The 23,970-nt window shown below is 42.5% G+C and overlaps 1 pseudogene; it reads left to right on the top strand.

The window, feature by feature from the left end:
• Positions 1-422: 422 nt before the first annotated feature.
• Positions 423-23,011, top strand: LOC115163208 (poly [ADP-ribose] polymerase tankyrase-2-like; annotated as a pseudogene).
• Positions 23,012-23,970: the final 959 nt, after the last annotated feature.

Genomic DNA, 23,970 nt, shown 5'->3' on the forward strand with positions numbered 1-23,970 from the left:
TCTTAGATGAATTAGAGAGGATGTGACTTGATAATATTGTGTTAATAAATTGATCATATTTTTTCCACCTGAAATATAAACAATTTGTTACTATTTTCTGTAGCGTTGAATAGGTGGTATAAATGTAACAGGCATGGATGTGTCTGCTGCTGCTAAAATGGGAGTAATAGCACCACCTAGTGATAAATGAGGAAGAAAACTGCAGTGAACAACACCCACAATACATTGCCTGAAAATATCAAGTTAGATCTGAATAGATTGATCCTCTTGATTCATAAAGGATGTATTGTTATTGTTTTTATATCTTATATTACAACTGATATTTTATTTATCAATGTATTTATTTATAAGCAGCAACAGTCATTTTCTAATTTCGAATATGAATCCAAGCATAATCCTTGAATGGATCTAATTAAGCCTCTATGTGGGCCAAGTGCACCTATAAATCCATACCATCTTTCATCCTCAGGATTCGGCATCAGGAAATTGAGCGGAGGGATGTGGTGGACTACCTACTACAGAATGGAGCCAATGTGCACTCCCAGGATGGGGGAGGCCTCGTATCCCTACACAACGCCTGCTCCTTCGGCTATGCTGAGGTGATCAACCTCAGCTGGGCTGAGTGCAGGACTGATTCCAACCCCAGGGACAACTGGAACTACACGGTCGATGTCTACATAGGTACTGTTGGAGGCTGTCCCCTAGGAAAATATGCATCGTTTAAGCAGTGACTGTCCTCTTGTGGCTTTAAGTATAATGGTCACATCTCCAGAAGACTCAGATTGATACACCAATCTGTAATATGCTTTAAGGCCCACTTTTGTAAGAGCCAAGTGTGGCAACTGATGTGCCCTCTCTGTATTGTTTCTGTATAAGAAAGGCTATTTCTTGATATCTTGTAAATGGTGATATGGGTGATTTGGTGTTGTATTTCTGCTGCAACATGGAGCAGAGACAATGATTCGTAACGCAGATGGGAGGACAGCGCTGGACCAGGCTGAAGCGTCCACTAAAGCAATGCTGAACGGTGAGTGGGAGGACCATGTTCATCACAAGCATTTTATACTCATTAATTGCATGGTTGAGTTAGTTTACACTCATTGCATCTATTTTGGGCATGGGAACAGAATAGCACTGTTTCTTTGGGATTCAAGAATTGCAGAACATGTAGTTGAATTAATCAAAACAATGAAACACAAAAGTTATCTTGGAATGTGTTTTCACACTTTCTTCAACACAGGTGAATATAGAAAAGATGACTTGCTTGAAAGTGCAAGGTGGAGGATATCTCAGATGCTTTAATGACCCCCATTCAGATGCCTTGTTATGAACTGTGACCATTCTTGTGCTCTTCATTCTAATACATGTGGTGCTTTCATAGGAGTGGGAATGAAGACAAGCTGATGGCCCTGCTAACACCATGTAATCAATGTAAACTGTCATGCCAGTGACGGTCGGAAGGTAAGTCACATGCTCTTCTAATCTGTTAATGAACAAACTATACATTTTTCATCACATCTCTAAAATTCCAAATGCACAAAAGTGAGGTAAAAGACATTCCGGCCGACTGGATGGTAAAATATATTTTTGCCCAAAACATTTTACCTACAAAGAGTGTGTCAGTCTGGACAAACAAACAAATCCATGTTAAATGGTTATTTGTGGTGTTTCTTTCAGTCCTTCAGCATCTGGCTTTTGGCTACGGCCGCATGACGACAGCGTAGCTGCTGGTACATCATTGGGCGGTCTAGCCTGCGACTCAGAAATAAATTATTCCACTGCTCTGTCATTCCCTACATACTTTAGTCTGAGACTAACATTATTTAAGTTGTTTGTGGTGACGAGGGGCGTTGTACAAAAAGTAATCAGCGATTGGATCGTCTCTAACCAATTGGAGTATCAAATCAAAGACACATTTTCAAACCGCCGCTTTACCCATGTGTGTTCTGGTTCTGGCCCAACCCATTGGTTTCTGGACCAATCCCCACTTAGCAGCTCAAAGAACACCTGGCCCGTAAGCCATGTTTATTTTTTTTATTGTTCCTATTATTTTTTTAACCATATTTTTCTTGCTTGGAGGTCACCTACAATACTTGAAACTAATTGAGTCCAAATTATTTTAAGCAGGGGGTAACGGCTAGATGAGCAGCCCTGCTCTCCCATGTAATTGTTTTAACACTCTCTTATCTGACCTCTTGTGTCTGTTACAAGATTAGTTCAGACGTCGTGCTTTGCTCCAGGCAGTACGTGAAGCTGACCTGGCCCACCTAAAGATGCACCCGTCACTGGAGACCATCACCTTCAAGAATCCCCTTAACCATGAAATTGCTCTGGTAAGAAACCTCACCACTGAGTTACCAACATACTGCAGATACTGTTGCTGCTGATTATGGGGTGGCAGGTAGCCTAGTGGTTAGAGTGTTGGACTAGTAACCAACCGAAAGGTTTCTGGATTGAATCCCCGAGCTGACAAGGTAAAAATCTATCGTTCTGCCCCTGAACAAGGCAGTTAACCCACTGTTCCTAGGCCGTCATTGTAAATAAGAATTTGTTCTTAACTGACTTGCCTGGTTAAATAAATAAATAATGATATAGTCAATGTATTGAAGCGCTTATATCATATAGGTTTCTCTGGGTTACTCTGTGCTTTCAACTAAGCAGAGTTTTAAGATCTAAAATGTGCTTTTAACAGCACTGTCAAGTGTGTGACTTACTGCTGAGAAAAGGGGCCAATTGGAATGAGAAGACCAAAGAGTCGTGAATACTGCAAAGTGTGTCAGTCAGTGACCCTTATCCCACAAGCAATTATCAGTCACTTTACACTTACCATTGTTGATATGACAGATATAACTGGGTGAGTCTGAATGCACCGATAAGACTCTGAACTAAAGGTTCCTTTTGGTTCCATTGTGAAACCCATAGAAGTAGAATCACAACAACTTAAACTTGTTTGTGATGTGTTTTGTCAAAGCTTCCTTGCACCTGGCTTCTGAAAAATCCCACGACGACATAATCGAGGTGCTGGTGAAACACGAGGCAAGGGTAAGTTCAGGTGTTATCATAGTGTTATCAATAGCATAAAGATCAAGCCAACGTGTGTGTTTGCTCTAGGATTCAAATAAAATGAAACCAAATGTTATTTGTCACGTTTGGTAAACAACAGGTGTGGATAGATACACAATGAGTAACGATAACTTGGCCATATACCAGGGGTACCAGTACCGAGTCGATCTGCAGGGGTACGATGTAGATATGTACTTATACACAGGAGGCTGGTGAGGGTGGACGGCTCATAGTAATGTCTGGAACGGTGCAAATGGAATGGCATCAAACACATGGACACCATGTGTTTGATGTATTTGATACCATTCCACTTGATCCACTCCAGCCATTAGCACAAGTCCATCCTTCCAAATGAAGTTGCCACCAACCTCCTGTGACCTATAACTAGGAATAAAGTGACAGTAGCAGAAGAGCAGACAGAACAGTCTATGACTTGGGTGGTTGGAGTCTTTGACAATTTCTAGGGCATTACACTGCTACCGCCTGGTATGGAGGTCCTGGATGGCAGGGAGCTCTGTGATGCACTGGGCCGTCCCCACTACCCTCTGTAGCACCTTGCGGTCGGATGCCAAGCAGTTGCCATACCAAGCGGTGATGCAGCCAGTCAAGATGTTCTCAATGGTGCAGCTGTAGAACTTTTGGAGGATCTGAGGTTCCGTGCCAAATCTTTCCAGCCTCCTGAGGGGATGAGGTGTTGTGGTGCCCTCTTCACGACTGTGTTGGTGTGTTTGGACCATGATAGATTGTTAGTGATGTGGCACCGAGGAACATGAAGCTCTCGACCCGCTCCACTACAGCCCCGTTGATGTGAATGGGGGCGTTCTCGGCCCTCCGTTTTCTGTAGTCCACGATCAGCTCCTTTGTCTTGCTGATTTTGAGGGAAAGGTTGTTGTCCTGGCATCACACAGCTAGGTCCCTGACCTCCTCCCTATAGGCTGTGTCATCATTGTCGATGATCAGGCCTACCACCATTGTGTCGTCTGCAAACTTAATGATGGTGTTGGAATCGTGCGCGGCCACACAGTCGTGGGTGAACAGCGAGTACAGGAGAAGACTAAGCACGCACCCCTGAGGGGCCCCCATGTTGAGGGTCAGCATGGTGGATGTGTTGTTGCCTACACTCCCCACCTGAGGGCATCCCGTCAGGAAGTCCAGGATGCAGTTGCAGAGGAAGGTGTTCAGTCCCAGAGTCCTTAGCTAAGTGATGAGCTTGGATGGCACCATAGTATTGAATGCTGAGCTGTAGTCAATGAACAGCATTCTCACGTAGGTGTTCCTTTTGTCCAAGTGGGAAAGGGCAGTAGTGTGTAGTGCAATAGAGATTGCATCATCTGTGGATTTGTTGTGGCAGTATGTGAGTTGGAGTGGGTCCAGGGAGTCAGAGATGATGGTGTTGATGTGAGCCATGTCCAGCCTTTCAAAGCATTTCAGATGTGAATGCTATGGGGCGATAGTCATTTAGACAGGTTACCTTGCCGTTCTTGGGCACAGGGACTAAGGTGGTCTGTCTGAAACATGTACACTCTTAGAAAAAAGGTTTCTGCGGCTGTCCTCCTAGGAGAATCCTTTTTGGTTCCAGGTAGAACCCTTTCCACAGAGGTTTCTATATCGAACTGAAAAGGGGTTCTTCAAAGGGTTCTCCTATGGTGACAGACGAAAAATAATTTTTGGTTCTTGATGGCCCCTTTTTTTCCTAAGAGTGTAGGTACTACAGACTGGGTCAGGAGAGGTTGAAAATGTCAGTGTAGACACTTGCCAGCTGGCCGGCACATGCTCTGAGTCCTGGTAATCCATCTGACCCCGCGGCCTTGTGAATGTTAACCTGTTTAAAGTTCTTATGTTAACCTGTTTAAAGAGCATGATCATACAGTCATCCGGAACAGCTGGTGGTCTCACACATGGTTCAGTGTTACTTGCTTCGAAGCAAGGGTAACAGTACTCTTCTTGAGTTTTACAAACAAATGTATATAACTTGTACATTCCAATCTACACTTAGGAGTATAAAAATCCCCTTTGATGTACAATGCAACAGGTAGCCCTTTCCTGCAGTCAAATGACCAAATGGGTGGAATGTTATTAATATTTTTCATAATTTCATAATTATTAAACATTATTTTCTTTAAGCCAAAATTTGTTTATATGCCAAAATGTTTTGTAATATTTCAGTCTTCTGTGATGTTTAAAAGTAATACACAGCATGATCTGGATATGTATGTAACAAAAGTTCAACATTCACCTTCTACTACCATTTCTGACAAAGTCGTCTACGCATACAGTTTGACGCATATGTTAGATACATCCAATGTACGCACCACACCAAACGCACTGCAACTGCCTCTGAAACGCAATGCTGCAAGGCAAATGCAGCTTTCATTGGAAATGAATGTAATTCTGGTGTACCAAAATGCAATGACGCTGTCTGTGTGTTCGAAGCGTTAGTCCTGTAATGACACTTTGCCCATTTGATGGTTCGGTGGAGGGCGTAGCGTCCCGCTCCTTGAAAGCCGCAGCTCTAGCCTTTAGCTCAATGCGGATGTTGCCTGTAATCCATGGCTTCTAGTTGGGATATGTACCTACGGTCATTGTGGGGATGACATCGTCAAACCACTTATTATTGAAGCCGGTAACAGATGTTGTAAACTCCTCAATGCCATCGGATGAGTCCCGGGAACATTTTCCAGTCTGTGCCAGCGAAACAGTCCTGTAGCTTAGCATCCGCTTCAACGGTCCACTTCCGTATTGAGCGCATCACTGGTATTTCCTGTTTGAGTTTTTGCTTGTAAGCGGAAATCAAGAGGATAGAGTTATTGGGAGAGCTTTGTATGCATTTCTGTATGTGGAGTAAAGGGGATCTAGAGTTTTTTCACCTTTTAGTTGCACAGGTGACATGGTGGTACAAATGAGTTAAAACAGATTTAGCGAGTGTAATTCTATGTGTGTGTGTGTGTGTGTGTGTGTGTGTGTGTGTGTGTGTGTGTGTGTATGTGAGATAATGGTGCAATGCATGTGATTCTTGATAATACAAAGTGTAAATATTTTAATTGTATCTGTACTATTATCTCTATATAGGCCAATGCCCTGGACAACCTGGGCCAGACAGCCCTCGCCGTGTAGCCCACTGTGGCCACCTCCAGACCTTCAGCCTGCTGCTGAACTCAGGCTGCGACTCCTCATTATGTGTCTACAGGGCTTCTCTCCATCCCAAATGCCTCTCTTCATCCCAAATGGCAATGAGAGCGTGCAGGAGATATTGTATGGCAGGTAGAGACAGCTGGGAACAGCTAGGAGTGTGGTACATGTTACACAAACAGACAGAAACCTCACTGGCTGTGTTTACACAGGCAACCCAATTCTGATATTTCTTTCACTAATTAGTATTTTTTTCTGAAAAAGATCTGATCTGAAAAGATCTGATGTGATTGGTCAAAACATCAAAAATAAATCAGTATTGGGCTGCATGTGTTAACACAGCCATAGTAGCACAAGGAGATGTGGTCGGTTTGTCATTTATCATTTTGGGGTTGAAATTTGGTCCCATTTCAAATGTCATTGAATGTAATATTTATCTCTTTCAGATGGAACTTGATCGTAAACTCCAATGTTGACTGACAGTTGCTAGAAGCTTCCAAGTCTGGAGATTTGGAGATTGTTAAGGTAACTATTTCCAATACATTGGCAAAATCTGACCAATCAATGGCATATTGTTATAACACTCATATTAAAAATGATTTGTTTCAAATGGTAACAGTTTGCTGTCGTCTCTGGGTTCGCAGAAGCTGTGCACCATACAGAATGTGAACTGTAGGGACGTAGAGGACCGTCAATCCACCCTGCTCCACTTTGAGGTGGGGTATAACCATGTGTCTGTGGTGGAGTACCTTCTACTGCATAGGGCTGACCTCCACGCCAAAGGGTGAGCACTGGTCAGGAAAAACACAAGGCTCTACCTGTTCTCCCCCCCCCCCCCCCCCCCCCCCCACGGTCACTGAACTGCTGGTCATCCACCTCTCTGGAAGTTCACCCCTCCGTCGCCAAGGTCAGAAGTTAGTTGCCCCATCTTAAAGAAAACACTTGATTCAACTAATTTATCATTATGACCTTGATCAGTTGAATCAGGATTTTAGTGTATGCTGGGACAAAACGCCTGGATAGCCAGCAGCCCTTCAGGATTAGGATTGGACTAACTGATTCAGGAGAATTACAGTTTATGGTAATTGCAGTATCTGATCATAAACAAATTCTGTGTCTATTGTGTCAGCTGGTCACAACAACTTGGAGGTAGCAGAGTACCTGTTTCAGCATGGAGCTGAGGTCAACTCCCAGGACAAGGTCAAGGGAGGGCTCATCCCGCTGCAAAATGCTGCTCCAGATGGGGCAAATCCCAGTTACCCTCATCTACTGTACACTACGCTCACAGTACAATCACACTTGACAGGTGTCCGTTGAGTCTTCCTACTGTCTGTACAGTATGATCTCTCTGAGACACAACAGTTAAAGGGATACATAGAGACCTGATTGACGTGCCATGTTTTTTTTCTGAAAGAGTCGGTGCCTCATGCTTGGCATACCAAACACTTACTAAGGTTCTTGTCAAGAGGCTTCTTTAAAAATGTAACCATGAATAGGTTTCAGAGATCACACATCCCGCTGTGCTTTGTTGGAAAAAGGCGCTTCTGCGGCCTCTAAAACATAAGGTCTTAGGTGGTGGGCATGACAGGGGGCGTGGTAATGGGCGTGGTCAGCCCGTTGGCGTGGCAGAAATTTACAGACAATTTTGGAGGCCCCCATCTTGCTGGTGTATAGACATTTTAGCTTTATTTTTGTACATTTCCTACATTTCAGAAAATGTTTCCATGGGGCTGAGATAAAATGTTGCAGTTTTAAAGCAAATTTTCTGCAATTCTACACATTTTGCCATGGCTAGTGTGTTTCTTTGCTCAAACATAACAAAATCAATATTGCTAAATTCATTGTTTTTGGAATTTTCGATTCTCCCTGATCGTCTAGCTTTTATTTTGGTGATTGTTAGTTCTCAAAGATTATATTATTTTAAAAAGTTCAATGTCGAAAAAGTTATAAATCCTTTATCTTTTCTACATGCTTTATATCTGGTTTAAATCGTTTAAGTTTACACTGAAAAGTTTTTCCACCCCTAAAACATAATTTTTTTTACTGTTTGGACTAGGCGACCCAAGAAACACAGATTGATCTGGTGTTCAGAAATAAACCAGAGAGAGTCAATAATATGGTTACTTGGCTGTCTGATCATAATCTGACACTTATAGCCAGAAAGCTTTTCATGAACAGGTTTAACCTCTCTACTGTTAGAAAGCCCGATTAGCTCAGAATACCTAAGAGTGAATGAAATTATATTGAAAAGGCAATTAAGGGACTTAACTGGAATGATCTCTTGTCCTATACAGATGTGGAAGCTGATAGTCAGGTTTTTCTATCCACAATCCAGACTACAATAAATGGTGTCCTAAAGAAAATCAAATCCAAACCTGGCCAAAGGAATAATCTTCATTGGCTAAATGGAGAAATCTGGAAACTGATGAAATAATGAGATCGTGCTCTAAAAACAGCCCTGAAGTTGAAATTAGAGCATGACAGACGTAGGTTTACCATGTTGAGAAATAAATCAAACAGGCCAAGGCAAACTTTATCAACAAAATTGGTGAAGCAAAGGACAAATTCTAAATTGATCTGGGAAAATCTAGAAAAGTTAACAGGGAGAGACCATATTAAAACAGCAAAAAGACTAGAAATCAATGTGAATGACAGTCTAACACAGGATGCAGTTGAAATAGCAACAGCCTTCAATTCCTACTTTGTTGACTCGGTCAAGGTACTGCCACAGAACCCCTCCACTGGTGTCTTGGGCTCAGCGCTATTGAATGACACTCAACCTAAGGGAGGTTTCTGAGTCAGAGGTGAACAATGTGATTATCTCACTACAGAACTCGAAGCCGAAGATGTTTGGGCTGGACTTTGCCTTTCTTAAAAACTACAAAGAGTCACTCATTAGCCCCATTACTAAGGTCACCAACACATCTATTGGTCAGGGGGTGTTTCCAAGAGTCTGGAAGTCGGCCATAATTAAGTCGGCCCATTAGTATACTACATGTGGTGTCGAAGGTTGCTGAAAAGTGTATAGCAGAGCAACTGATTGCCCACCTCAACAACAGCCCCTTCACATTACACATTATTTCAGAGCAAAACACTCCATAGAAACAGCCAACTGCTTTCTTCTGGAAAATGTGCAGTCCAAGATGGACAAAGGGGGTGCGGTTAGGGCTGTATTTCTAGACCTAAGGAAAGCTTTTGATACTGTTAACCATAAGGTTCTCATCGCAAAAGTTAAACTCTTCCCCCGATGCCTTGAGATGATTGAAATCATACCTTGAAGGCAGAACCCAGTGTGTCAGAGTGAGCAATGAGCTCTCGCACGCGCTCAGCTATGATGTGGGCGTGTCCCAAGGGTCAATACTAGGGCCCCTCCTGTTCAGCTTGCACATTAATGATCTGCCTTCTGTCTGTACTGGGTCTGAAGTTCAAATGTATGCAGATGATACAGTGATATATGTGCCTGAAAGAGCAAACAACAAGCTGCACAATAGCTCACTACTGTAATGGTCCAGGTTACAAAGTGTCTCAGTGATTCATGTTTGCATCTCAATGTGAAAAAAAAGTCTCCATGTTCTTCACAAAGAGGGCAACTGATGCTACTGAACTAGACGTCTATGTGTCAGGGGAGAAGAACAGTCTGCATGTTGTTCACAAAGAGGGCAACTGATGCTACTGCACTAGACGTCTATGTGTCAGGGGAGAAGAACAGTCTGCATGTTGTTCACAAAGAGGGCAACTGATGCTACTGAGCTAGATGTCTCTGTGTCAGGGGAGAAGCTCCAGGTGGTATCCCATTTTAACTACCATGGCATCATACTTGATTCCAATCTTTCTTTTATAAAGCAGGTGAAAAAGGTAACTAAAATCACCAAGTTCAATCTAGCTAATTTCCGATTCACATCGAAATTGTTTGACTACAGAGGTAGCAAAACTGTACTTCAATTCTATGATACTCCCCCACTTAATTAACATACTGCTTGACTAGTTGGGCCCAAGCTTGCTGTACAACATTAAAACCCATTCAGTCTGTCTACAAACAGGCTCTCAAAGTGCTTGATAGGAAGCCCAATAGCCATCATCACTGTTACATCCTCAGAAAGCATGAGCTTCTGAGTTGGAAAATCTTGTGCAATACAATGTCTTGAATTCAAGATCCTAAATGGCCTGACTCCCCCTCCACTTAGTACTTGTGTTAAACAGAAAATCCAAACCGTTGGTAGCAGATCCACAAGGTCTGCCATGAGAGGTGACTGTATAGTTCCCTTAAGGAAAGCACCATTAGTCAATCTGATTTCTCTGTGAGAGCTTCCCATGTCTGGAACACACTGCCATCAGACACACAACTGCACCACCTATCACACCTTCACAAAAAACATGAAGACATGGCTAAAGGCCAATCAGACTTGTGAACATAATCCCTAGCTGTGTATTGCCACTTTCCATGTTGTCTGTAGCTTGTGAGGTGTTGAAGCAATGTTGCTTTTATGCATTTTGTTTTGTTGCTTTTGTAGCTATTGCTCTGTCTGCATGCTACGTGTTGCTTGTCCTATGTTGCTCTGCATGTGCTCACTGCTCATTGTTTGTCTGTATTGTTATTGTAATAGTTTTTAATAACCTGCCCAGGGACTGCGGTTGAAAATTAGCCGATTAATGTGCACTGTCCGTGTAAAAATAAACTCAAAACCCTTATTTCAATGGCAGAAAAATCCCTGTCTCCTTTTAAAAAGAATGTAATTGTGAATTGGTTTCAGGGATGAGGCGAGGGGTGAAGTATGTGTATTGGCCAAATGATTAGCACTCATGTCTCTCTCAAACACAAAAGACTGTCGGAAACAAAAGGTTACTAGATTGCTTTGATCAGTGTGGGTCCTCTCCAAAGACCCTTGAGAAATGAGCTCATCACACCACTGCCCTCCCCGCTGCCTGGTGCCCACTCTAACTCTGTCAAATAAAGGGCTTTCGTCTGGACAATGTCATGCATTACATTCAATTCACTGTGGTAGAGAGTGCAAAGTAGGATTGCAATACAGATAAGTGCTACACTCGGAGAAAGCAAGGCAGTTGAGAGAGTTCTATGAACGAATGTTACAGTTACCCTTTCTCTCCCAAGAGATGTTTCCCCCTTTTTCTTGGCTTTGTTTCCTCAGCCTGTTGGTTGGGTTTCGATCTCAACCCAGAGAGAAAAACAGAAAGAGTGAATTGACTTGTAGAGGCCCAGTACAATACCTACTGTATATCCCAGTCTGAGATACAAGTTGACATAAAGAACACCAGGAAGTTACTAGAAAGAGTCCAAGGTCCAATGTGTTCTCTTTTGTATCACATAGATGTGTCTGCTTTGCTCATCAAGTACAACGTATGAGTGAACGCCACAGATATGTGGGCGTTCACCCCACTGCACGAGGTGGCACAGAAAGGGACGAACCCAGCTGTGTGCCCTGCTATTGGCTCATGGGGCCGACCCCGCCCTCCACAACCAGGAAGGCCAGTCACCACTGGACCTCGTCACGGTAACCACCCTCACACGCTTGCTATTCTGAACTCGCAACCCCTCCCGGACACGGGAGCGATTCATCAGGGGTGTCATACTAATTTTGTCCTGGTTGCTGCAATCGGTCTTCAACGAGGTCCAGAGGGCCGCACTGATTTAAAAATATATAATTTACAAAGAATAGTCCTCTATCCATAGTTTGGGGAATTTTCTATGCTCCCTAACTGTCTAGCTTTCATTTCGGTGATTATTAGCGAGCTGGAAACAGTGAAGAAACTATATGTATGTAGATCTATTATCATTTCTACAGTTTCAATTTGGTTTTAGTCATTTTAAAGGTTATTGAGTTTGTTTCTGCCCCGGCTTCGCAGACCAGATCAGTCCTGCTTGACACTCTGGGTTACGTTGTCTGTCACCCTCACAGATAGCCACCACACTCACCTGCTTATCATGTATATTGTTCTTGGATACATTAAATCCCTCAACTCCATATTGACCTATAATATATTGCGTTTGTTATTCATGGTAATAGCATGTTGAACGTTGCCTTTAGTGTCTTTGAAATTCTTCCCAGAGTTTTGCTGTTGAGGTGATTCAATATTATCTCAATGTTTGTTTCGACACACCTCCGTACATGGTCAGGCCTTCACCAGCACCCACTGGAAACTCATTGAAAATAATGACATTGTTGATTAGAGCATTTTTTCATTAATTAGGCTATTTTCTCTTTAACCGTATGGCCTATCTACTAGAAACTCATGGACAATATGGACGCAGATATACAAAAATGAATACTATATACTGTATGAACTAAACAAAAGTTATTCAAGTATACATTTCCAAAGTTACAATAGATTGCCATAGATGTTCTGTTAATTACCAAAATTACAAAAGAATCCGATAACTTTGTTAAATTAAAGATAGCTTTGCAACCCTAATCATGCCCTCTTTCTGAGAAGACGATAGGACCTGTCTCTGTGCCTGGCAAATAAGTTCCTGGAAAGTGCTCTCAATTTCATCACTCATTGCTAAATGACTTGAATGGACTGTATGCATGTCATGGGTTAGCTCATATAGAGGCATGTAGCCTTATTCATACTCATGGGTTGTTGATGTGTTGGCATCAATTGCTAATGCAGTTAATTCGGGTTCCTCTGTACGGTTGTACTGTGATTGTCTTCATTATTTTGTGTCATTCTTAATTTCTCCTCTTGGCTTGGTCAATAAGTGACAAATACACAATTTTTTGCTCCATTTCTCTTTCTTTTTTTCAACTTTCGTATTTGCTATTTTATTAGGATCCCCATTAACTGTTGTGAAAGCAGCAGCTACTCTTCCTGGAGTCAACTTTCTCCAGGCAGACGATGTTTGTGCCTTGTTGACATCGGCTAGGCCACCTTCAGCCCTGCCCAGTTGCTATAAACCCCCCGTCATCATTATGACGGCCCCTGTTGGTCCCCCCAGCCTCTCAACCAGCTCGACGCCCCTGTCCACCTCGGCCTCCAGCAGCAGTCTGGACAACCAGGCCAACAACATGCACTGCCTTCCCTGAGCTATCTGCTCTCCTAGGGCCATCTGTTTAGTAGTGAAAGCAACCCTCATTTTTACTTGATCTTCTTGTATGAAAAGACAACGTGTTTCATTGAGTGGATTGAAGTTCACATCATGGAAGAAATTCTGTTCTACTTCAATATATATAAGTTTGAACCCATACCTCACGTTGAAAACGGCAAACATTTGAATCTTACTGAAAGATCTGACATCGGACGACAAGGTGTTTCGGTGGAGGAGGAGGAGGAGGTAAGACCAACAAGATGAATCACTACCAAAACCTTGTATCTTATTGATCATATCTTGTTGTAAATTAGTCAAAGTTGACACGACGTTGAGTCTTGTTCTGTTTTTGTGAACAGTTGTATGATCAGAGAACACAGAGATGGAGGACATGCCGGAGGGGTTTTCAACAGATACAACATTCTTACGGTACAGTTGGCTGGTTTCATCCACATTAGGAAGGCCAGCTCTGGCTTTATCCTGTCAGCTTTAAACCAATTCTGACCAGTTAATGGAAGTCGATATTCAACCGTACTTTCAATTCGGTTCAAGTGATTACAACTTTATTGACCACCATTGGAATGCGTTCTCTTTTAGAGAGTAGATTCTTGTTCATTCACTATTTCCCCCTCTTGAACTGCAGATCCAGAAGGTCAACCATCGAAGGAGAATCTCGTTCATTCCAATGAACGGATGGTGTTTCACGGTAAGAGAATAACACAGGCAATAGCACAGCCCACGTTCCACTGAGCACCCATCAACCCATGACACTTCAAAAGCCCCCTCAGGTCATATTGTGTTCTTGTGTTCAAGGTTGATCTTTTCTTGTGTGCATCCCCTTTCATTTTGTGTTTTAAACACTCAGAAATCCAATTTACAGTAGTGCTCATTCCAGCATTCATCGGATGACTCATCCACTCTTGGCCAAACAGGTTTTGCCGTTTGTAAAAGCCATCATCCACAAGGGTTTCGATGAGAGGCACACTTACATAGGAGGCATGTCTGGAGCAGGCAATCTACCTTACGGAGAACTCGTCGAAGAGTGAACCAGTACGTCTACGGATTAGGAGGGGGCACAGGCTGCCCTCTGCACAAAGACGGGTCCTGCTACGTGTGCCGAAGGTAAACTAGCCGTCCAGTCCTTTTGATATTTCTCTACTACAGTGAACAATATCACAGCTTATGTCATAGTCACCAGAGTTCAACTAAACCAAGCCGTGGCTTGTCAACATAATAAACCAATGAGACTTTCATTAAGAAAGAATTTCTCAAATGTATCAAGTGGATAGGATGGCGGTTCATTCCTGGTGTCACATAATGTCTGATGGTCTGTGATGGGTTCTATGGCTTCTATATGTCTCCAGGCACCTGCTTTTCAGTGCCATGAAGTTGGCCCACTTCCCTCCAGGACACCACTCTGTCACGGGGAGGCCCAGTGTCAACAGACTGGCACTGGCAGAGTATGTCATCTACAGAGGAGAACAGGTACGGTAACTAGTGGATTTGGCAACTGATTTAGTGTGCTACCTTAATTTTGACACTTTGAGTCAACTACTGAAGTCGCAAGTGTCACTGGATTATCATTTTTTGTCATCAGACTTACAATAGAGTTGTAATACTTTTCCTCTTAGACCTAATGTGTTAGTTGGATGGAAGAACCTGACACCCTCAGCACACAGGGGGACAAACACCTGCCTGGAGGTGACAGCATTCCCTCCCCCATATGCCCCCCTAGGCACAACTATGACAACATAACCAACAAAAACAGGTCACAACTCCTGCAGCTCTGTTGCATGCTGGGTATGTATCTAGTCAATGGTAGGCTTCAAGGGAACACCTATGGTAGGTACACCTATAGCTCATCTCTTGGCAATAGTACTGTAGACTACTTTATCACTGACCTCAACCCAGAGTCTCTCAGAGCGTTCACAGTCAGCCCATTGACACCCCTATCAGATCGCAGCAAAATCACAGTCTACTTGAACAGAGCAATACTCAATCATGAGGCATCAAAGCCAAAGGAACTGCACAATATTAAGAAATGCTATAGATGGAAGGAATGTAGTGTGGAAACCTACCAAAAAACAATTAGGCAACAACAAATTCAATACCTTTTAGACAACTTCCTGGACAAAACGTTCCACTGTAACAGTGAAGGTGTAAACTTGGCAGCAGAAAAACTAAAGTGTATTTCACCTCTCAGCTTCGCTATCAAATGAAAGAAATTCAAACAGAAAACTGAAGAAAATGAACAACAATGACAAATGGTTTGATGAAGAATGCCAAAACCTAAGAAAGAAATTGAGAAACCTGTCCAACCAAAAACATAGAGACCCTGAAAACCTGAGTCTATGCCTTCACTATAGTGAATCACTAAAACAATACAGAAATACACTACGGGAAAAGAAGGAACAGCACGTCAGAAATCAGCTCAATGTAATTGAAGAATCCACAGACTCTAACCTATTCTGGGGAAATTGCAAAACACTAAACAAACAACAACACAAAGAATTATCTATCCAAAATGGAGATGTATGGGTAAACCACTTCTCCAATATTTTTGGCTTTATATCAAAGAACAAACATCAAAAACATATACAGTTGAAGTCGGAAGTTTACATACACTTAGGTTGGAGTCATTAAAACTCGTTATTCAACCACTCCACAAATTTCTTGTTAACAAACTATAGTTTTGGCAAGTAGTTAAGACATCTACTTTGTGCATGACACAAGTAATTTTTCCAACAATTGTTTACAGACAGATTATTTCATTTATAATTCACTGTATCACAATTCCAGTGGGTCAGAAGTTCACATACACTAAGGTGACTGTTCCTTTAAAAAACTTGGAAAATTCCAGAAAATTATGTAATGGCTTTATAAGCTTCTGATAGGCTAACTGACATCATCTGAGTCAATTGGAGGTGTACCTGTGCATGTATTTCAAGGCCTACATTCAAACTCAGTGCCTCTTTGCTTGACATCATGGGAAAATCAAAAGAAATCAGCCAAGACCTCAGAAAAAAATTGTAGACCTCCACAAGTCTGGTTCATCCTTTGAAGCAATTTCCAAACGCCTGAAGGTACCACGTTAATCTGTACAAACAATAATACGCAAGTATTAACACCATGGGCCCACGCAGTTGTCATACCGCTCAGGAAGGAGACGCGTTCTGTCTCCTAGAAATGTACGTACTTTGGTGAGAAAAGTGCAAATCAATCCCAGAACAACAGCAAAGGACCTTGTGAAGATGCTGGAGGAAACATGTACAAAAGTATCTATATCCACAGTAAAACGAGTCCTATACTGACATAACCTGAAAGGCCACTCAGCAAGGTGGAAGCCACTGCTCCAAAACTGCCATAAAACAGCCAGACTATGGTTTGCAACTGCACATGGGGACAAAGATCGTACTTTTTGGAGAAATGTCCTCTGGTCTGATGAAACAAAAATAGAACTGTTTGGCCATAATGACCATCGTTATGTTTGGAGGAAAAAGAGGGAGGCTTGCAAGCCGAAGAACACCATCCCAACTGTGAAGCATGGGGGTGGGTGGCAGCATCATGTTGTGGGGGTGATTTGCTGCAGGAGGAAGTGGTGCACTTCACAACATAGATGGCATCATGAGGTAGGAAAATTATGTGGATATATTGAAGCAACATCTCAAGACATCAGTCAGGAAGTTAAAACTTGGTCGCAAATGGGTCTTCCAAATGGACAATGACCCCAAGCGTACTTCCAAAGTTGTGGTAAAATGGCTTAAGGACAACAAAGTCAAGGTATTGGAGTGGCCATCACAAAGCCCTGACCTTAATCCCATAGATAATTTGTGGGCAGAACAGAAAAATCATGTGTGAGCAAGGAGGCCTACAAACCTGACTCAGTTACACCAGCTCTGTCAGGAGGAATGGGCCAAAATTCACCCAATTTATTGTGGGAAGCTTGTGGAAGGCTACCCAAATGTTTGACCCAAATTAAACAATTTAAAGGCAATGCTACCAAATACTAATTGAGTGTATGTAAACTTCTGACCCACTGGGAATGTGATGAAAGAAATAAAAGCTGAAATAAATCATTCTCTCTACTATTATTCTGACATTTCACATTCTTAAAATAAAATGGTGATCCTAACTGACCTAAAACAGGGAATTTTTACTGGGATTAAATGTCAGGAATTGTGAAAAACTGAGTTTAAATGTATTTAGCTAAGGTGTATGTAAACTTCCGTCTTCAACTGTACATGTTCAAATACAAGTCTTAGAATCAACTATTAAACACTACCAGAACCCACCGGATTATCCAATTACCTTGAATGAACTATAGGACAAAATACAAACCCTCCAACCCAAAAATGCCTGTGGTGTTAATGGTATCCTCAATGAAATGATAAAATATACAGTCAACAAATTCCAATTGGCTCTACTTAAACCCTCTTAAGGATCGGCCCCTTTTTTTCTATTTTCGCCTAAAATGACACACCCAAATCAACCTGCCTGTAGCTCAGGCCCTGAAGCAAGGATATGCATATTCTTGGTACCATTTGAAAGGAAACACTTTGACATTTGTGGAAATGTGAAAGGAATGTAGGAGAATATAACACATTAGATCTGGTAAAAGATAATACAAAGATTTTTTTTTACCGTCTTTGAAGCGCAATAGAAAGGCCATAATGTATTATTCCAGTCCAGGTGCAATTTAGATTTTGGCCACTAGATGGCAGCAGTGTATGTGCAACTTTTTAGACAGATCCAATGAACCATTGTATTTCTGTTCAAAATGTTGTATCATGACTGCCCAAATGTGCCTAATTTGTTTAATAACTTTTCATGTTCAAAATTGTGCACTCTCCTCAAACAATAGCATGGTATTCTTTCATTTACATTTTACATTTACATTTACGTCATTTAGCAGACGCTTTTATCCAGAGCGACTTACAGTAGTGAATGCATACATTTCATACAATTTCATACATTTTTTTTTTTTTTTCTGTGCTGGCCCCCCGTGGGAATCGAACCCACAACCCTGGTGTTGCAAACACCATGCTCTACCAACTGAGCTACAGGGAAGGCTTTCACTGTAATAGCTACTGCAAATTGGACAGTGCAGTTAGATTAACAAGAATTAAGCTTTCTTCCAATATCAGATATGTCTATGTCCTGGGAAATGTTCTTGTTACTTACAACCTCATGCTAATCGCATTAGCCTACATTAGCTCAACCATCCCGCAGGGGAACCACCAATTCTGAAGAAGTTTTAACATAAACCTTAGCACTGGCATCTTCCCCAATATTTGGAACCAAGGACTGATCACCCCAATCCACAAAAGTGGAGACAAATTTGACCCCAATAACTACTGTGGGATATGCGTCAACAGCAACCTTGGGAAAAATCCTCTGAATTATCATTAACAGCAGACTTGTACATTTACACAGTGAAAACAATGTACTGAGCAAATGTCAAATTGGCTTTTTACCATATTATCGTACGACAGACCACATATTCACCCTGCACACCCCAATTGACAAACAAACCAAAACAAAGGCTTAAACCCCACCCTCTTCAACATTTATCAAATCAAAGTGTATTTGTCATGTGCGCCGAATACAGTGAAATGCTTACTTACAGGCTCTAACCAATAGTGCAAAAAAAGGTGTTAGGTGAACAATAGGTAAGTAAAGAAATAAAAACAACAGTAAAAAGACAGCGAAAAATAACAGTAGCGAGGCTATATACGAGGCTATATACAGTAGCAAGGCTATAAAAGTAGCAAGGCTACATACAGAGACCGGTTAGTCGGGCTGATTGAGGTAGTATGTACATGTAGATATGGTTAAAGTGACTATGCATATATGATGAACAGAGAGTAGCAGTAGCGTAAAAGAGGGGTTGGCGGGTGGTGGGTGGCGGGACACAATGCAGATAGCCCGGTTAGCCAATGTGCGGGAGCACTGGTTGGTCGGCCCAATTGAGATAGTATGTACATGAATGTATAGTTAAAGTGACTATGCATATATGATAAACAGAGAGTAGCAGCAGCGTAAAAAGAGGGGTTGGGGGGCACACAATGCAAATAGTCTGGGTAGCCATTTGATTATCTGTTCAGGAGTCTTATGGCTTGGGGATAAAAACTGTTGAGAAGCCTTTTTGTCCTAGACTTGGCACCTCCGGTACCGCTTGCTATGCGGTAGTAGAGAGAACAGTCTTTGACTGGGGTGGCTAGGGTCTTTGACCATTTTTAGGGCCTTCCTCTGACACCGCCTGGTGTAGAGGTCCTGGATGGCAGGCAGCTTAGCCCCAGTGATGTACTGGGCCGTACGCACTACCCTCTGTAGTGCCTTGTGGTCAGAGGGCGAGCAATTGCATTACCAAGCACAGAAATATCAATGAATTGGCAAGGGCACTAGAACAGTCTGCAGCACCCGGCCTCACCCTACTACAATCTGAAGTCAAATGTCTACTCTTTGCTGATGATCTGGTGCTTCTGTCACCAACCAAGGAGGGCCTACAGCAGCACCTAGATCTTCTGCACAGATTCTGCCAGACCTGGGCCCTGGCAGTAAATCTCAGTAAGACCAAAATAATGGTGTTCCAAAAAAGGTCCAGACGCCAGGACCACAAATACAAATTCCATCCAGACACCGTTGCCCAGGAGCACACAAACTATACATACCTTGGCCTAAACATCAGCTCCACAGGTAACTTCCACAAAGCTGTGAACAATTTGAGAGATGAGGCAAGAAGGGCCTTCTATGCCATCAAAAGGAACATACCAATCAGGATCTGGCTAAAAATACTTGAATCAGTTATAGAACCCATTGCCTTTATGGTTGTGAGGTCTGGGGTCTGCTCACCAATCAATAATTCACAAAATGGGACAAACACCAAATTGAGACTCTGCATGCAGAATTCTGCAAAAATCTCGTCCGTGTACAACGTAAAACACCAAATAATGCATGCAGAGCAGAATTGGGCCGATACCCGCTAATTATCAAAATCCAGAAAAGAGCCGTTAAATTCTACAACCACCTAAAAGAAAGCAATTCCCAAATCTTCCATAACAAAGCCATCACCTACAGAGAGATGAACCTGGAGAAGAGTCCCCTAAGCAAGCTTGTCCCAAACAGACCCCACAGAGCTCCAGGACCGCAGCACAATTAGACCCAACCAAATCATGAGAAAACAAAAAAACAATTACTTGACACATTGTAAAGAATTGACAAAAAAACAGAGCAAACTAGAATGCTACTTGGCCCTAAACAGAGAGTACACAGTGGCAGAATACCTGACCACTGTGACTGACCCAAACTTCAGGAAAGCTTTGACTATGTACAGTCTCAGTGAGCATAGCCTTGCTATTGAGAAAGGCCGCCGTAGGCAGACCTGGCTGTCAAGAGAAGAGAGGCTATGTGCACACTGCCCACAAAATGAGGTGGAAACTGAGCTGCGCTTCCTAACCTCCTGCCAAATGTATGACCATCTTAGAGACATATATTTCTCTCAGATTACACAGATTCACAAAGAATTAGAAAACAAACCCGATTTTGATAAACGCCCATATCTATTGGGTGAAATACCACAGTGTGCCGTCACAGCAGCAAGATTTGTGACCTGTTTCCACAAGAAAAGGGCAACCAGTGAAGAAACAACACCCTTGTAAATATCAAATCAATCAAATCAAATGTATTTATATAGCCCTTCTTAAATCAGCTGATATCTCAAAGTGCTGTACAGAAACCCAGCCTAAAACCCCAAACAGCAAGCAATGCAGGTGTAGAAGCACGGTGGCTAGGAAAAACTCCCTAGAAAGGCCAAAACCTAGGAAGAAACCTAGAGAGGAACCAGGCTATGAGGGGTGGCCAGTCCTCTTCTGGCTGTGCCGGGTGGAGATTATAACAGCACATGGCCAAGATGTTAAAATGTTCATAAATGACCAGCATGGTCAAAAATTAATAATCATAGTAGTTGTCGAGGGTGCAACAAGTCCGTAACACAAGAGTAAGTGTCAGTTGGCTTTTTCATAGCCGATCTTTGAGAGTATCTCTACCGCTCCTGCTGTCTCTAGAGAGTTGAAAACAGCAGGTCTGGGACAGGTAGCATGTCCGGTGAACAGGTCAGGGTTCCAGCAGGTCTGGGACAGCAGGTCTGGGACAGGTAGCACGTCCGGTGAACAGGTCAGGGTTCCATAGCTGCAGGCAGAACAGTTGGAACTGGAGCAGCAGCACGGCCAGGTGGACTGGGGACAGCAAGGAGTCATCAAGCCAGGTAGTCCTGAGGCATGGTCCTAGAGCTCAGGTCCTCCGAGAGAGAGAAAGAAAGAATGAGAGAAAGAGAGAATTAGAGAGAGCATATTTAAATTCACACAGGACACCGGAAAAGACAAGATACATACTCCAGATGTGACAGACTGACACTAGCCCCCCGACACATAAACTACTGCAGCATAAATACTGGAGGCTGAGACAGGAGGGGTCAGGAGAAACTGGGCCAAACAGGTAGATTATAACCCCACCCATTTTGCCAAAGCACATCCCCCACACCTTTGGAGGGATATCTCCAACCACCAACTTACCATCCCAAGACAAGGCCGAGTATAGCCCACAAAGATCTCCGCCACGGCACAACCCAAGAGGGGGCGCCAACCCAGACAGGAAGACCACGTCAGTGACTCAACCCACTCAAGTGACGCACCCCTCCCAGGGACGGCATGGAAGAACACCAGTAAGCCAGTGACTCAGCCCCTGTAATAGGAGCAGAGGCAGAGAATCCCAGTGGAGAGAGGGGAACCGGCCAAGCAGAGACAGCAAGGGCGGTTCGTTGCTCCAGCCTTTCCGATCACCTTCACACCCCTGGGCCAGACTACACTTAATCATAGGACCTACTGAAGAGATGTGTCTTCAGTAAAGACTTAAAGGTTGAGACTGAGTCTGCGTCTCTCACATGGGTAGGCAGACTATTCCATAAAAATTGAGCTCTGTAGGAGAAAGCCCTGCCTCCAGCTGTTTGCTTAGAAATTCTAGGGACAATTAGGAGGCCCGCATCTTGTGACCGTAGCGTACGTGTAGGTATGTACGGCAGGACCAAATCGGAAAGATAGGTAGGAGCAAGCCCATGTAATGCTTTGTAGGTTAGCAGTAAAACCTTGAAATCAGTCCTTGCCTTAACAGGAAGCCAGTGTAGGGAGGCTAGCACTGGAGTAATATGATAAAAAATGTTGGTTCTAGTCAGGATTCTAGCAGCCGTATTTAGCACTAACTGAAGTTTATTTAGTGCTTTATGCGGGTAGCCGGAAAGTAGAGCACTGCAGTAGTCCAACCTACAACCCATATTTACTGTATATGTTTATTTATTTTCCCTTATGTACTTTAACCATTTGCACATCGTTACAACACTGTATATATACATAATATGACATTTGAAATGTCTTTATTCTTTTGGAACTTCTGTGAGTGTAATGTTTACTGTCCATTTTTTTATTGTTTATTTTTCTTTTGTTTATTATCTACTTCACTTGCTTTGGCAATGTTAACATATGTTTCCCATGCCAATAAAGCCCCTTGAATTGAATTGGTAGCATGCCCTTTGGACTACCAAGCAGTTAAAATTGGGTTGATGTGACACCTCTGTCATTTGCTCCTCTCTAGGCCTGTCCAGAGTTTTTGATCACCTATCAGATGCCTCTGCGGCTGGATAACAGTGGTACTGAGCAGGTGAATTGTGAAGTAGAACCTCTCAGCCTGTTTCTGTTTTGTTCGGTGCAGCAACAGCTTTACTAAATGCATGCACAAACAATGGTACTGTATCCATTCTTACAAAGACTGTATCCATTCTAACAAAGACTGTATCCTTTCTAAGAAAGACTGTATTCGTTCTAACAAATACTGTATACGTTCTAACAAAGACTGTATCCGTTCTAACAAATACTGTATACGTTCTAACAAAGACTGTATCCGTTCTAACAAAGACTGTATCCGTGCTAACAAAGACTGTATCCGTTCTAACAAAGACTGTATCCATGCTAACAAAGACTGTATCCGTGCTAACAAAGACTGTATCCATGCTAACAATGACTATGTAGGTTAACTACAAGTAGTTCAAGTCTATCACAGTAATTAAAGAAAAGTATGTGTTACATTAGAGCACATTGCAAAAAGTTGAAGTATTTATTCTTCTTGTACTAGCTTGTTCATTTATTCACATGTCTATGCCAAAGTGTCCTAGGTCGGAGTTATTATAAATGATTGACCTATAGAATATGTATTCCTGTCAAAATCTGTGATCTCAAGGTCTGCCTTTTGGGAATGTCTGGGTCGTATTCATTAGGGCACATCGTAAAGTTGTGCAATTGATAATTATATTTTCTTAGTGGACAAGCCTAGGTGGTTTCAGTCAGTTTTTCTTCCTTTTGGTGACTATTCCTAATGAACACAACCCTGGCTTATTTATCCAGTATTGTAATCAGCAGCTGGACACAGTTTAGATTATTATCCAGTTAGAGGTCGAATTGTTTGGTCTCCATAGTGACAGTTAAAACATTAGGATCAGTGTCCTTTCATTCAGTAATGGTGGCCGCAACGATTCTCAATTTCTCTTTGTCACTGCCTACAAAGGGCTTCATTCAAATTGTCATCATCTCAAGCCTCTCTACAGTGAAGGATAATCAACGTCTTTGTTGCTTTGAATGCTGTTTGTTTTATACAACACACGGATGACACGAGACTGTGCAGCGAAAACA

The sequence above is a fragment of the Salmo trutta genome, chromosome 2 (assembly GCF_901001165.1).
Source record: "Salmo trutta chromosome 2, fSalTru1.1, whole genome shotgun sequence".
In the NCBI taxonomy this organism is placed as follows: domain Eukaryota; kingdom Metazoa; phylum Chordata; class Actinopteri; order Salmoniformes; family Salmonidae; genus Salmo; species Salmo trutta.